A 15258-nucleotide genomic window follows, 5' to 3' on the forward strand; every position below is an offset into this window, starting at 1 on the left:
AATAGAGCAGTATATGGCACCCTCTTAGCAGACTCTGCATCCCTCTTGCCTAGTATGCCCTTTCCTCCTGCACGCACAATGAATGCTAACATAGAAAACACAGGTCCCAGTACTGAGTAGACAGTCCATGTAGTTTGAGACTGCAGAACAGCATAGTGATCAAAAGCACAAACTCTGAAGCTGGACTTCTTGGGTTCAAATATGGTTTCAAATATTCGTTTACTGTTTGACCGTAGGCAGGTTTTTTTTTAACCACTTGTGACTTAGACTCATCATCTGTAAAACCAGGGTGATAACTGTTCTTACTCATTGGCTTATTAATGAGGACTAAGTCTGTACATAAGTGTAGGCTACTTGGAACAGGGCCTAGCACAGATGTGGAATGGTAGTTATTATTATTTTAATTACTTGTCTTTTAAGAATCAACTCCAAGTTAATCCTTTTCTACACAGCTATCTCTGATTCCCCAAGCAGAGTTGAGTTAGTTCCTCTACTTCTGTACTTCCCTAGCTCCTTGTATTTTAGTTTTATTATAGCACCTACCACTCTAAGTTATATCCAACACTGCATGGCAGTAAACAGAGGTTGTACCTTATCTTTGTCTGCTAAAGATGCTCCCTTCAACCAGCTCACGGTCTTAAAAAGTTGTTTAGTGAATGATTAAAATGAGATTATGAAACAATCTCATAGTGAGGACAACCTAGTCCTCACTGACAACTAAAAAATAAATAGAATGTCATTATATGGAATTATTTAGCTCTTCCAGATATTCAGTTAGTATCTAAAGCACTTATGTTTAATTAGTAGTGAATAACATTTTATTTAGCTCTCTAATGTGAACAACCATGGGTATCTTAAAAAACAGCTCCTTGCTCTGTATTTTGGTAATCTATGGAGAAAAACTCAGGAAGTATTACTTATAGATGAAAATTATTGTAATAAAATAATGAATAGATATATTCAAACTTAAGTAAGGCTAGCTGCATTTAGGCTCATAAAATTTTCAATTGCTATGCAGTTTTGTGAGTTATTATTGACGTGGGTATTATATATCTATGTGTAGGTATAAATAGAAAACGTCTAACTCATGTATAATTCACACCCTTCCTTGAATGAACATAGAATGATAAGGTTCGAGGTTATAATTTTTTATGCCATAAATCTAGGGGCTCCTGAGACTTTCAAGAGTGGCTTCAAAACTATTTTCATAATAGTATGATGACATTATTTTCCTATTCTACTGTGTTGACATGTCCACTGGTGCAAAAGCAATGATGAGTGAAATGCTGTGCCCTGCTAGGCTGAAGCAAGGCAGTGCCATCCACTTGTTCTGTACCATTGTATTCTTCATCACCACACAATCCCAAGTTTTAACAATGCTGGTTTCACTTAAGGATGTCCTTGATGAAACAGTAAGTAGGGTTAATTTTTATTAAATCTTCATCCAAGAGAACATGTGATTTTTTAAAATATTTGTGGATAAAACTGGAATATGCATAGAGCACACTTCTGTTGGAAGCATACAAGTAAACAGTTGGGACAAGTAAAAGCATTAGTGTAATCGCTTGAGTTGCAGGCTGAACTAGCTGTTTTTTCATGGAACACCGTTTTTCTAGAATGAACAACGAGCTGACAAACAACGATTATTTAGACATACATATCTATATCTGGCAGATATTTTCTCAAAAATGAATGGAGTCTGTCACTGCAAAGAAAACACTGATAGCATTTGTTGCAAGTGAAAAAATTCAAGCTATCAAGTAAAAATTAGAATTTTGGAAAACTTGTATTCACACTATGAGCACCACAAGCTTCTGACACTGAAAGACTTTTCTGATAGGTTGGTGATAATATTAAGAACTTTTTATATTATATAATGAAATATGTCAACATCAGGCAGATCTGTGTAACTCAGTAAATTTTTCATATGAACAATGTGTAATTTTACAAAATCACACATGATAAAATAGTCATTCAAAGTACAAGTTAAACTAACGGATTTTAACGTAACAGAGTTCAAGAAGTTGACTGATATAGTATCAGATGTCACAGTGCAGCTAACCTTTGAAAAACTACCACTTGTCAAGTATTGGTCAGGTAGCAGAGAAGACTGTATGCAATTATCTTAAAAGACTGCTAAAATATGATTTATTTTGCCAACTGAAAATCTGTATGGAATCATATTTTCTTCATATATTTCAAACAAATCTATTTCTCAATAGATGAAATACAGAAGCAGATACAAGAAACTAGCTGTCCTCCATAAAAATAGGTGTTTAAAAAGATTTATAAACACATAAAAACATGTAAGAGTGTAAAGGCACTATTCTTGCTATTATTATTCTTTGTTTTGGAAAATATAGTTTCCACAAAACAATGTCATTTATATTCACCTATAGAATGTTATTTTTAATGAATATTTCTCTTTTAATTTATAATATGCTAATTACTGACAGATATAATCTACATACACAAAAGCTTTTGGGGGATCCTCAATAATTTTTACGAGTATTAAAAAGGTCCTGAGACCAGTATGTTTGAGAGCTGCTGCTGTAGGCAAATAGTTCAGGAAGCGTTGCTGAAACATCCAGAGGAAGGAACCTGTTTAGACTGTTGGAACGTTCCTATTCACACCCATATCTCTTCCACAAAGGGAGATGAAACACCTACTATAAAAGATTCTTTATTGAAAAGTTCTCTTTTCAAGTTGGCGTGTGTACATACTGCCCCCTAATTCTGATACAACCCCACAAAAGGAGACACTATTCTTATTTTTTTGCCTGTTAGGTGTAAAGGATGAAAGCTGAGGTGCTGTGTACCAAAATCTGTGCTGCTTAAAAAAAGTGGAGGATCAAAAAGATCCTTAGACACGAGAGCCGTTCTCATCGGCTTGTCCACTTTGTACTGGGCTTTTTTTATCGTGTGATTAAATAAACTTATGAAGAAAACGTTCATTGCTATGCAGAAGTGGCCACAAACAGAAGAAAATGTGTTTTCTATTAGAGAAAGAAAGAAATGGTTGGTTTGAAACAGAAAATTTAGAGCATGAATGAATTATTTAAAGTGAAATTATAAAGGTACATTATGGAAGTCTTAGCATCTGGAAAATAATATGCTATGAAATTCTGGCATCATAAATACCTGGAAGGGTTAAAATTGATCACCTCATACTGCAGAAACTTTGTTATCCATCTCCTCAGCTTCTCCTCCACTTCCTGCTTTGGGTTCTTTTTTAAGAAAACTACTTCAAGGATGTAGAAGCTGGTTTTTGATGTCAAAGTGACACTTCCCTTGTTTCTTTTGATTGAGGAGAGGCCTGGAAATTTCATTAGTCCCTCATTAGGGTTTTCAAGGAGTCCAGCTATTGATTTCATAAAATGCCTTTCCTGTATTTTTCTGTAGATGTATACAATAGCCGCTAACACATCCTCCTCCGGGACCCACTGTGTTTTCCAGGAGAAAGGCAGACACTCAACTAGCAATCTGACCTTTAGAATTCTTAGATGATGTAAGAGAGAATTGTTTGTTATTTTAAAATTTTTTTCTTCTACTGCATAGCTAATTACTTGGAAACGAAAATTCCCGAGTAATTACAAAACATATGGATAAATAATTATAAAAATTATTCAACTTGATTTTCTTGATGATGGGACAGCAATGAGCTTGACATCTGGCACAAGGCTAGCACTTAAAAACTACTTATTGATTTCTAAATAATAATAGCAATTAGAGTTCCTAGTTAGTTACATTAGTTCCTGCATGTATGTTAGGGATTTATAAAGGTTCATGAACTCTTTGAGGTCAAAAGGATAACAATTAGCCATTTGTGAAAGAGAAGCTGTACAATCAACTTTTCTGGAAGTTTTTCCTTCTATAAAACTGTTTAAGACAAAATTCACAGTCTAATGCCTTGCAGTTTCCTACATTCCTGATTTTGATCCTTAATTTCTTTGGCTTCAGCTTCCTCTTCCGTTAAATAAAAATAACAATACCACAGTCATCTATATTAAAAAGATAATGCAGAATAAGTGTTAGCTATTCAAACACTAATTCTCTAATCCCTTCCCAAACAAAACTAAAACAAAACGAAATAATAGTAGAATTAAGAACGAATACATATTCAAGATTCCAGAAAAGTAGAGGTAAGAACAGAAGACTGTAAATCAAAAGACCAGAATATGAGTTTCAGTTCTTATAATTCTATTTTCTTCATTTAAAATAGGAATAAGATCACTTGTCATAATATCTCGTCAAGTTACTATGTAAAAGCACCTCTGTGCTCTAGAAGCTCTAATGGTATAGCTACGATTGCCATGGTTCTTCTCTTTTTCTATTCAAATTCTCCCCACCCCTCAAGATGCAGATCAAATCACTTTTTCCTAAGAATCCCTAGTTCCATTCAGCCCCAATGAATGAACTCAGCTCCTGTTACATATACAATTAAATCAGACAGTACTCATTAACTTTCTCATGACATCGTTTATCTAATGATTGTATGGTGTTATCTGACTTTTCCTGTGTTATCTCTAAAATTAGGCTGTATACTTCTTAAGGTTATTAATGATTTCTTATTTTTCTTCGGGTCTTTTATAGCTTACAATGTTTTATACATAATTAATGTACTACTAATAGTTGTTGATTTCTATATTCCAACCAGAATCAATATATAAATCATCACTAATTTTCCTATTAGACAGCTGCTATCATTTCATGACTTTAGGTAATCATTTAAAACAAACTTTCAAATAAGCATAAATGTGTTTAATAGTATTTCATAATAGATACATATGAGTTCTATATGTCATTAGAAGTTCCTTATCTTTTTGTCCTTGGTTGCCATAAATCTAGCTATTGAGACAATTTGTTGACTATAAGCTATTTCCCTTCTTAAGGAGGGAAACAACTTCTGAGTCCCTGTTTTTATTCTGAAAAAGGTGTATACATTTTGTTTCCGAAGATTTTGTGGAAAGGAAATACCAATATAACTTAAAATGTGGTATTTTATGTTTGTTATATAAAGATTCACTTTTGAACCAGAAGGAAATAGGCTGAGGATATATAATCCTGGTTGGTTTATATGGATAAAGAGACATGTAAAGCAAACCACTGTTCCCAGGAATAAGAAATCTGTCCCTATTGTGAACAAAAGATACTGCAAACCGTATCAGTAAACAAAGAATGCTGAAGCCATCGAGTCATCAGTGGCTGCCGCCACCCCCCAGTGAAGACAAGCCTGCAGCCCAGCCTCTGCAGCCACTCACAGTGTTGCACTCTGAGGGGACTCAGAATAAGAAAGGACAGGATACTGGCCCTAGATAGCTAGGTGCTTGTCAAAGGAATGAATTCAATGAGCCCAAATGCTTGCTTCCTCCCATACATAGAAAAGCACTAAACTCTTTAATTTGAGATATCTGGTTTTCTTTAGTTAACAAGTAATCTTTTATTGTTCCAACTACCTGGTCTTTGTTGTAAAGCTCCTATATATCCTAGCTCTTCCCCTCCCTCTTCAGAGAATCCCTCAGAGCGATCTGAGAGGCTGTCATCCCGGGCTGAGTCCTCAGAATTGTCCACCGAATAAAACGTAACTCTGAACTTTAAGGTTGTGCATTTATTTCACTCAACACTATTATCTCTACATCTACCTGCTATGCAACAGAGCAGCAGATTCTTTATAAAGTTAAACTTGAAATCCTAGTCAACTCCTCAGCTCCTGGGCTCAGTCCATATACTTAAGCCATTCAAAACACAGAAGCAACTTCATACCTCAAAGGCCTAAGAAAACAATTCTCTCTGACATTTTTATGCTATAAGCATTAATGTGGACGTTTCTTAAACATGGCAAAAAATTCTAACACTCATCCAAAAATTAAGTCGACAGAAAGAATTGTTTTGTTGTGTGTGTGTGCGTGTATTTTAACGTGAAAGCAGTGCCAAGATCGGTAAGTTCACTTTTAAAATACCACCTTTCAATAAACTATCAGTTTTCTGTGCAGAAACTATTTCACTGAGTCAGGTAAATCCAGCCATACAAGTTAGCCTGCAGCGTTCCATTTATAGAAGTAGTAAGAGCGGATCTAAACAGATGGGAATCTTTTACGTTTCTGGTACTCCACAAACACAGGAACACTGCTCACCAAAGTGATCTCCACACTGCTGAGGTGAGGCAGGAAGGCCATGACATGAAAACAAACAAACAAACAAAACTCTCTGATCAATGAAGGGTAAAAGAGTGGTCAACCTCTGCGGTAAAATGAGACCCTGGCTAGGACTCCGTAACTCCTACACAACAATTACCATCATCAGAACACACGTAAAAGTCTCTGTCAAGCCCTTCATTTATGTGTGAGCAAATTTCCACTCAGAGAGTTAGAATTTCGTCGTGACACAGAACTCCAGAGGGTTCCTTGAGCCTCTGGCAAACATCCTGGATCTTAGTCAAGTATCCTATCCAGGAGATCACAAGCGGGTCCAGGCGTCACTTTTTCATTTAACAACCAGATAGGGAACAGGTACATGGTGCCAGCACTGGGGACTGCCTTCCATCCTGTCAGGCCCAATGACAAAAGGTGGGGGTAAAGCGCACACACACACACCCACACACACACACACACGTGCGCGCGCCCTTATATTTGGTTCCAGGAATAAAGGTTTGTCTCCTGTGGGTCTTGAAACATAGCATTGCGTATTCTGCTGTAAGGCTAGGAACCAGAGGAAGTTTCCTGAGATAAATCAACTTATTTCACTTTCAAACTCTCCCATGAACTCAGTGAGAGAATGAGAGGAAAGGCTGTAATAAGAAGGACACTGGATCCGCGTTTAAGGCTAATGGATTCTGCCCGACTCTACCATTTACTGCCCGTCTCCTTCCGCCCCCGTCTCCCACCCGCCCCTCCTGTAATGGAATACAACTTAACCTCTCATCTCAGAATCCTCCCAACTGATAATGTAACAATAAAACCCTCTATATACAGTTTATACAGTTGCTAGAATTAAATGAGAAAATCAATGTAAAAGCGCTTTATATATTTTTAAACACACTGCAAACAACAAAGTTATTCTTCAAGGTCATAAAAGAGACAATAGATTCTTTTTAAGGAATATAACTTAAATATTGCACAAATGCAGTTCCTTAACCAAAATTAATATCTTAAATAATTTATATTGGCTTGGCTTAATAAGCTAGAATTTATGACCTTGATCATCAAATGTATGCCTTACTGGTGATTATGAGAATAAGTGGAAAATAATACCCCATGACATGGAGAAATTGCAAATAATAATATGCAGACCCATTTAAAACATTTATATTTACACACAATTAGATAGAAACGGAAACATATTTTGGTATTCTGTTGAAGTTAAAATGTGAACTTAGAACAGAAAATAGAACTACATTCCAACTTCTAAAAGAAATAATTTTTAAAACATTTGGTGTATGATGCTAATGATTGGCTCTGCATATAAGTAGGTAAATGAGGCAATTATAATGTGTACTATCTAAAGCTATTTCCTAGGTGTCCTATCAAATCATCACATTTAGCTTTGGAGACAGGAAATAAATTATAGCATCATTTTAAAGAGATAAGTATATTCATTTGAGGTTGGGCCTATACAAAGGAAACCATCAGGTTGAAAATGATTGCCCTTTTTCTGATGATTTTCTTGATGAAAGTATGAAGCGTTTTCCAGCATGGCAAAAGAAGCTGAGCTCAAATGTGAAATGCTTGACTGTCTTGTTTGCAACACACATTTTTATTTGCAGCTACAGCAAGAGAGATGAAATTCTGCCTGGTGAGTGTAAGGGAGAAAGATAAGCCCTTATATCAAGAGTTTCTGCTAACCTTACCACATTTAGTATCAGAAATAAAGTAGAGCTTTCCAGTTTACTGAATTCTGAAGCCAAGAAAATGAGATGGGAGGAAAAAAATTGTAAAAAGAAAACCCTACATACATTCTGTTTTAGTAATCTTGTCTGCTTCCAGGGCACTAGATAACTATAATAGGATTAACTTTAGGACAGTTTTAATAAACAGAATTATTAAGTTATTGAGTTCATGCTATATCTTATATACACAGGCACATTTTTCTTGTGGTTTAATTGAGGACTGGATTTTCAATCTGGTAGAAGGTCTCCTATATATAATAATAAATAGAGTTAAAGAAAAAATTTTTAGTCAAACTCTTTTCTCTTTCTCAGTCAACTGCATTTGAATGAGGACATTTCCATTTGCTTGGTATAAGGATTTTTTAAGCCATCCTCTATTAAGCAGGAAATTGCAAAGAACTGAACTAAGTTTTGAGTTCAGGTAGATCTAAATTTTATTCTAAAATTCTTGCATTTATTTTTTAATAAACTTACAACTTTAAGTAACTCATCTGAGCCGGTATGCTCATTAAGCCAGAAATATTAATAATGATCAGTTATGGTGCTTAGTTGTAAGAAACAGACTTCACCTGATTAATGAGAAAAATAGGCTAATAATAGAGTGGACAATTATGGAGTGCCTTCTACTTGTTACAGAGTCTTCAAAAGACTACAATCATTGAATCCCCACGTTTCTATTATTCCCTGTCACAGGCGAGGAAACTGAAGCACACAGGGATTAAGTTATTTACCCAAGGTCACATACAACTAGGCAGTGGCAGATCTGGGCCTGTGCTCTTTAACACTCTAAACTGAGTCTTGACGTTGTTAAAATAATATTGGGTAACTCACATAAATATTGGGGGTGCTGGAATACCAGACTCAAGGCTAAGTAGCCAGAAGCAATGCTCAAAATCATGCTGACGATACCGTTCCCACTGCTGCCAGAACTCTACTCTAACCGTGTGAATCTATGCCATTGTAACTTACATTCAGCTTCCACCTATGCCCCTGTCAGTGTCATCAGCAGCCACTGTTACTGCTACCATCCCAGGGAAGGAGGGACAGAGCTCCCATCCTCAGTCAGGCTCTGGTGAGGCTGGATGTCAGGAGGGAAGTTCGGGGGAGGTTGGCCGGGGAGGTGCGCTCAGGGAAGGCTGGAAAGAGAGCTTCTATTTTGTTAAGATCCTCCGACCTAGAACGCTACCACATCCTCATTAAGTCTCAGAAGGTGAGGATTCTTCCAACAGAGAAAGTCTCTTAAATGTTGAAAAAGCAAAACTAATAACAAAATCCCACATTAACTGTTCTAAAGATTAACAGACATAACGTGTCTAAAAGGGCCCATGGTTTAGTCATTAATCGTGACTGTTCCAGTGTCAGCCTACCTCAACCCCCAGTTTTTCCCTCACAAGTTGCGTAACTTTAGATAAATTCCTTTACCTCACTGAGTTATTTGCTTCATTGTAAGTTTTTGTGAGGATTAAACAGAATAAAACATGTAAATAATAAATCATATTAAGCACTCCATATAAAGTAAACCTAGCTACATCTATGCAATATTAAAATAACTGGTGAGTTTAAAAAAAGAAAATTAATATGCTGATTTTTTTTTTTTTTTTTACCAGCTGACAGAATTTCTCTGATTCAGGTTAAGTGCAAAGTTTCAATCAGTTCTTTTCCAAACAGTTGGGAAAATTCCATTGAAAATCTATATCCATTTTTTAATCATTAATTTAGAATTTAAAGGAGCAGAATATTACCATAAAATGGGTAAATCTAGGTCTTGAAGTTTCCATTCAGTTTTGGAAGCTGATGGGTGTGCTATTGGGCTCTGTCCTTGGCCTTGCTTTGCTCAGTGTTCATGCCAGTAATTAGGACATGCATATATTGAAAATTTTATCAGGTACAGGCCTGATACAATGTTGGAAATTACGAAGAATAAGAAACTCTACCAACTGTAAGCATTTAACACAAAAATTGAAATTTAAAAGGGATAAATAGAAGGTCCTGTATTAATAAGCCAAAAATCCAATTACACAAGTACTTAATGTGTAAGTCATAGCTTAGTTGGTTTTGAGTGCAGTGCAGATCAGTCACACAAAAATATGAAGCAGGGGACAAGTTCAGGGGTCTAGAACCTAACTTGATATCCATGGAGACATCAGAACTGACCCAGACACAAATACGGACTTCAAAGGAGCAAGCAAAACATCAAAGCACAGTCTTCAGAGGGGATGGCCAGGCCAATCCTGATTATAAGAAACTTGGCCTTCAGGCTTCTTCAAAAGTAGATAAGAGGCAGCAGTGAATCTTCACTAAACAGCTGAAGGAAAACAGAAAAGCACACTCTCTTCATAAAGACAAATACAAGAAAAGGCACAGCTAATTAGCAGCACCAAGAAAATGAACTTGAAGGCAAAACTAGGAAGCTTTGTATGCACAAACTGCATGACTGAGTTGCTTTAAAAAGTAAACGCGTGATTAGTCTTCATTAGTGGAAACGTTATACCTGTAATTAGAAGAGGGACACTCCTGATTTATTCTGCCCCAGACAAAAAAACCACACTTGACATTTGAGTTTGCCCTGTGGTTCAAGAGACAAAGCTGCTACATTCAGAGAAGCCATCGTGAGTGAAGCAATTCAATACCATCCACTTTAGCCATGACTGAAGAGATTAAGAATATTTGGTTTGGACCAAGGGGAACTCAAGAATGACATTATAATTATGTTCATCTAATATCTGAAGGATGGCCATTTAGAAGATACATTAGATTTGTTTTGACCCAGCGTTAGATCGTATAACTCAAGTAGATGAGATGGTGAAAAGATGTTGGTTCATACCTAGTAAAAATAAAATGCTTGTGCGCTTGTTGTTTTATATTTAAAATAATTACACGAGGAACACAAGAACAAATACACAATAACAGGTACATGAAAAAATGTGAGAACCCTTCTTCAACATTCCAAGTTACATTTTTTTTTCTGGTTTCCTTTTTTGTAGAGAGGTTTTGTATTTGTAAATGTTAACAATGTCACTTCTTTTTAAAAGCATTTTAAAATTGTTTCCTTTTTTGGGGAGGGAGAGATAATTAGGTTTATTTATTACTTATTTTTCTTTTTTATTTAACAGAGGTGCTGGGGATTGAATTCAGGACCTCATGCATGCTAAGCACGGACTCTACCACTGAGCTATATCCTCCACTCCAACAATGTCAGTTTTTAAGCATTCTGAGTTTTGGATTATTTTGTAAAGTCCTTAATGTTAAAATTATACTACTTTCATAATTTTATGTTTAGCTCATGATTCACAGGGAATCCTTCGTACGTACTTTGTGCAAGTGTCATGTAACCTTTATTTCCAGATATGTAGGTCAACATCTCAACCTTTGTTCACTAGTGTGTGCCACAAAGGAGAGAATGATCAGAACTGCCGTGTCACACAAAAGAAAACCACAAGCAGATGCCACTGACTTCCTACCCAATATTCACTCTCATTTCTCCTGCTATTTTAACCTCAACTCTGTTTAAAGCAGAATGTGTCTTCTTAAAAGCTAACTTCCAGCCTTTTCTGAAACTAGGGGTGCATGGAACACAGATCTGGCCACAGCGTTGGAGGCAAAAGTCTTCTGGGCAAGTCTAGGAAGGATTACTTTTCAATGTGGGCATCATATTGAATAGAGTTTCCAATATAAGGGCTTTTTATCCCTTTTACCTTCCTCTTAGGTCCTGGAATGCAGATGTGAGACAAGAATGATGAATGAATGTGAGACAAGAATTATGACTGTGAGACGCATAGGAAAATGCAAAATCACATCCACATCCAAAGGACGGTGGTCTTTAGACAGAAGGAGCTTGGGATGTTAATGGTGTTGAGAAGTTGTTGCACTACTATGATACATCTTGTTAAGTGAAAGCTTTATTCAAGTCACTGGATTCAAATTTCTGCTGAATTCAGTATATCTACAGCAATCACTACTCGGGATGGATTTCTAGAATCAAAATTCCTTTTCAAAAATTTGAAACCAATACTCCACAGTCTTTTAGATTCCAGAGCTTCAAATAAAACAATGACAGTAACAGCTTATTCTTGTTTGTCGAGCCTTTCCTTTTTTCTTTTTTTCAGGCTCCTCAACAGCGTTTAGAAATTTCTCTCTGTTATAGTTTTGAAATTTCTTAAGAAGGTATAAGTGAGTTTGTTTTTTGTTTATTTATATTGTGTAGCTCTTAGAGGGTCATTTTAAATCAGACACAGATCTTACCTAAGTCCTGAGGATTAGTTCTCTTGCTTCATATCCTTTGATCCGTCCTTCTAAATAACTCTGAAGGGGATGTGGGAATTTTCAAATCTATCTCCACAGTCGATCAAGCCTTCCTAATATTTTTTAACTCTTTTTGATGTTGTTTATTCATTGGCCATCTTTATACTAGAGAACTCCTGATCACTGGTGGATGCCACTTCTGAGGGAAAAGCCAGAGGAGGCTGCAGATTGCACTGACCGTGGCTTCTGGGTAAGTAGCAACCCCCTTCCTCTTGGATGCTCCAAAGTACTTAACTGCTCGTAGATTTAAGTCAGGCTTTGTTTTGGTATTTTAATAGCCAATCCCTAGATCTCAGTGACATCAAACAATAAATAATTATCATAGTCCTTCAGGCACCCAGGCTGACAGGGGCTCTGTCTGGTTGTGAGTCTAACATTTCTATATGAAGCTTCAGGGTTCACAACGGAAGGTGCAGAGTATGTTTTCTAAATGTTCCCATCCTGGAGTGACACATGTCACTTCCTTACACATTTTATTGGCTTTAAGCAAGTGATACAGCCACTTCTACCCATAAAGGGATATGCAGTGAGAAAGGAGAAAGCTAATATCTGAGAAGTCTGTTACTGCCTACTCTCCCTTACATGGCACGGAGACTGAGTCGTCAGAACGGACAGTGGCCAGAGCACCAGACTGGGGTCTTGCAGCCCCTTGTAGTCCCAGACTTACTCTTTGGTTGCTGAATCATACGGAGATCTAAGGGTCCTGGAAGAAATGCTTGGGAGGCTGGGCGACGGAGGAATTTTTGGGGCCAAGAGTAGTGTTGATTGAATAACTTGAAAAGCCCTACAATTTTTTTTTAACATTTTTTATTGAGTTATAGTTATTTTACAATGTTGTGGCAATTTCCAGTGTAGAACACAATTTTTCAGGAAAAGCCCTACAATATTTAAACAACTGGTTTAGCTGGTCTGTCCCAGCTGCATATCAGTCTTGCCCCGTCCTTCCTCCCAGGTGGCCACATCCTCATGGCTTTCACTTAGAAGGGAAACTCTGCTGCCTATTAATCAGCAAAAACATAGGTGCCATTCTATTAATTTTTCGGAGCCAGGGTCCCAGTGATTCATCCCTGCAATTGCCAAAAGGAACGCTCTGCTCTGCATCCTGTGTCTCTGAGCATGTTGTGCCCTAGACTCACCCCCACCTCTGCAGTAGCCCTTCCCCAGAATAGCTTGAGCTGTGGCTGTATGGACAACCTGATCCCATATACTCTATATTTTTTGAAATTCCCCAAAGTGTCCAGCTTCCTGGTGGCACTATTTATCGTTTGCCAGTGATAATATTGACCTCTTCCTTTTAAAATCCAAATTCTGTCATTTCTAAGAATTTGAAGTGGGAAGGAAGATAGTCAGGTTTGCTTATTCTGCTGTTTTGATACTATGTTTAAATGGGTTATCTACCAAAGTTTCCCCCGAGAAGGGATGAATTTTACATGACTAAAATTTTCCTTGGGGTGTAGGAAACAAGAGAAAACAAAAGAAAAGCAATAAGGGGTAATGTTCAAAACCTGGTATTGAATCCCAGTTTTGCCTGTTAACAATTAAATGCCCTTTCACAACTCACCTGTCTGCTCTGAATCTCTGTCCTCTCATCTGTAAAATGGAGCTAATAATTCCTACCTGAAGAATTGGTGCAAATGATGGAGACAATGTATATAAACAAATTTGGATCTTAGCAGCAAGTACTCAATTGTAGTTCTTAATATTAGTATAATAATAGAAAATCCATTAATCATAAGATGATGGGTCAAGATCGCCTGCAAGTAGAAGGAAGAAACATTCCAAGTTTATACCTATTTTCTTAGCCAAGTATTATTAGCACATTCTTCGCTTCACAAAAGTATCCCGGTTTCGAAGACTGGGCATCATATGGTGTAACACCAGTATTAAATACCTTTGAGCTGCTGTGATTCTGTGGTTCCAGGAGATAGGTGTGTCAGTCAGTGAGGACAAATGTCTTTAGAAGAACTTTGGTAACAAAGGCTAAACCAGCCTTGTTCTTAAATAAGCACAGCCATATAACTTCTAATTGGAGGATGTGTAGTGGCTAAGCGCTTAGGTGCCGAATCTGACCAGTGTGGGTTGGAATTCAGGCTTTCCTCTGTATTAGCTCTGGAATTTGGACAGGACTCAACCTCTCTAAGTCTCAGTTTCCTCCTCAGTAAAATGGAAACTCAAAAAATTGTTTGAAGATAAACAAGATCTTGCACATCCAGTGCTTATCACATTGTCGGGCACATATTAAACAGCGTAGGTACTTTCTACAGAGGACACAGCACTGCATGGAATTCATCATGCATTTTGGCACTTTTTAATCTGTGTAGATTGGTTTTGGGTTCTGCTTTTGTCTTGCACTATTTTTCCCCCAATGTGAAGAAACTCACAGCTTTTCAACTTACCAATGCTCTGTTTTAGGAAACATATGGCATTGTGTTGAGATTAAATAGAACATCATATAGTCCTGCTGTGATGTTCATGAGTGAAAGAGAAAAGCTGAAGCCAGTGTTCGCCAAAGACCAGATGGAATGTTACCACTTGTTTCTGTTCATTTCACAGCCCAGACGCGACTGAAACAACAGGATCATCAGGGTCCCCAAAGGACAAGAACTCCATGTTGACTTCTGATTTATTGATTCCTTCCATTATTCCAGCATTGGGGTTTAAATGTTAGTGAATGGGATGGTTTTGTTGATGTTTCCTATAGTGGTCCCTCGTCCTCCAAGATGCACACTATTTAAACAGGAAATCTTCCCTTTTAGCGCTGGAATAAATACAGCTGATGGTGAACCACCCGCAGGCAGCTTTCTAACGAAGCCCGTCAAGCCGTGACTTTCCCGCCACGTGGAACAAGGCAGACAAACATAGCAGTGAGAAGAAAAGGCTGACTCTCATTTCTTTGGAACTGCTCCTATTTTCAATTCACAGAATTTTGATAAAAGCCATTGTTTCAAGGTCACCTCCAGGGTATTGTGAGACTTTAATGTGAGACTCTTTTTTCTTTCCAGTCATCCTAAATATTTCCCTTTCTCTTCCTTTTAAGAAAATTTCATCTCTAGCTTTCATGTGTTGTCTAT

Source organism: Camelus dromedarius, chromosome 1, assembly GCF_036321535.1.
Source record: "Camelus dromedarius isolate mCamDro1 chromosome 1, mCamDro1.pat, whole genome shotgun sequence".
In the NCBI taxonomy this organism is placed as follows: Eukaryota; Metazoa; Chordata; class Mammalia; order Artiodactyla; family Camelidae; genus Camelus; species Camelus dromedarius.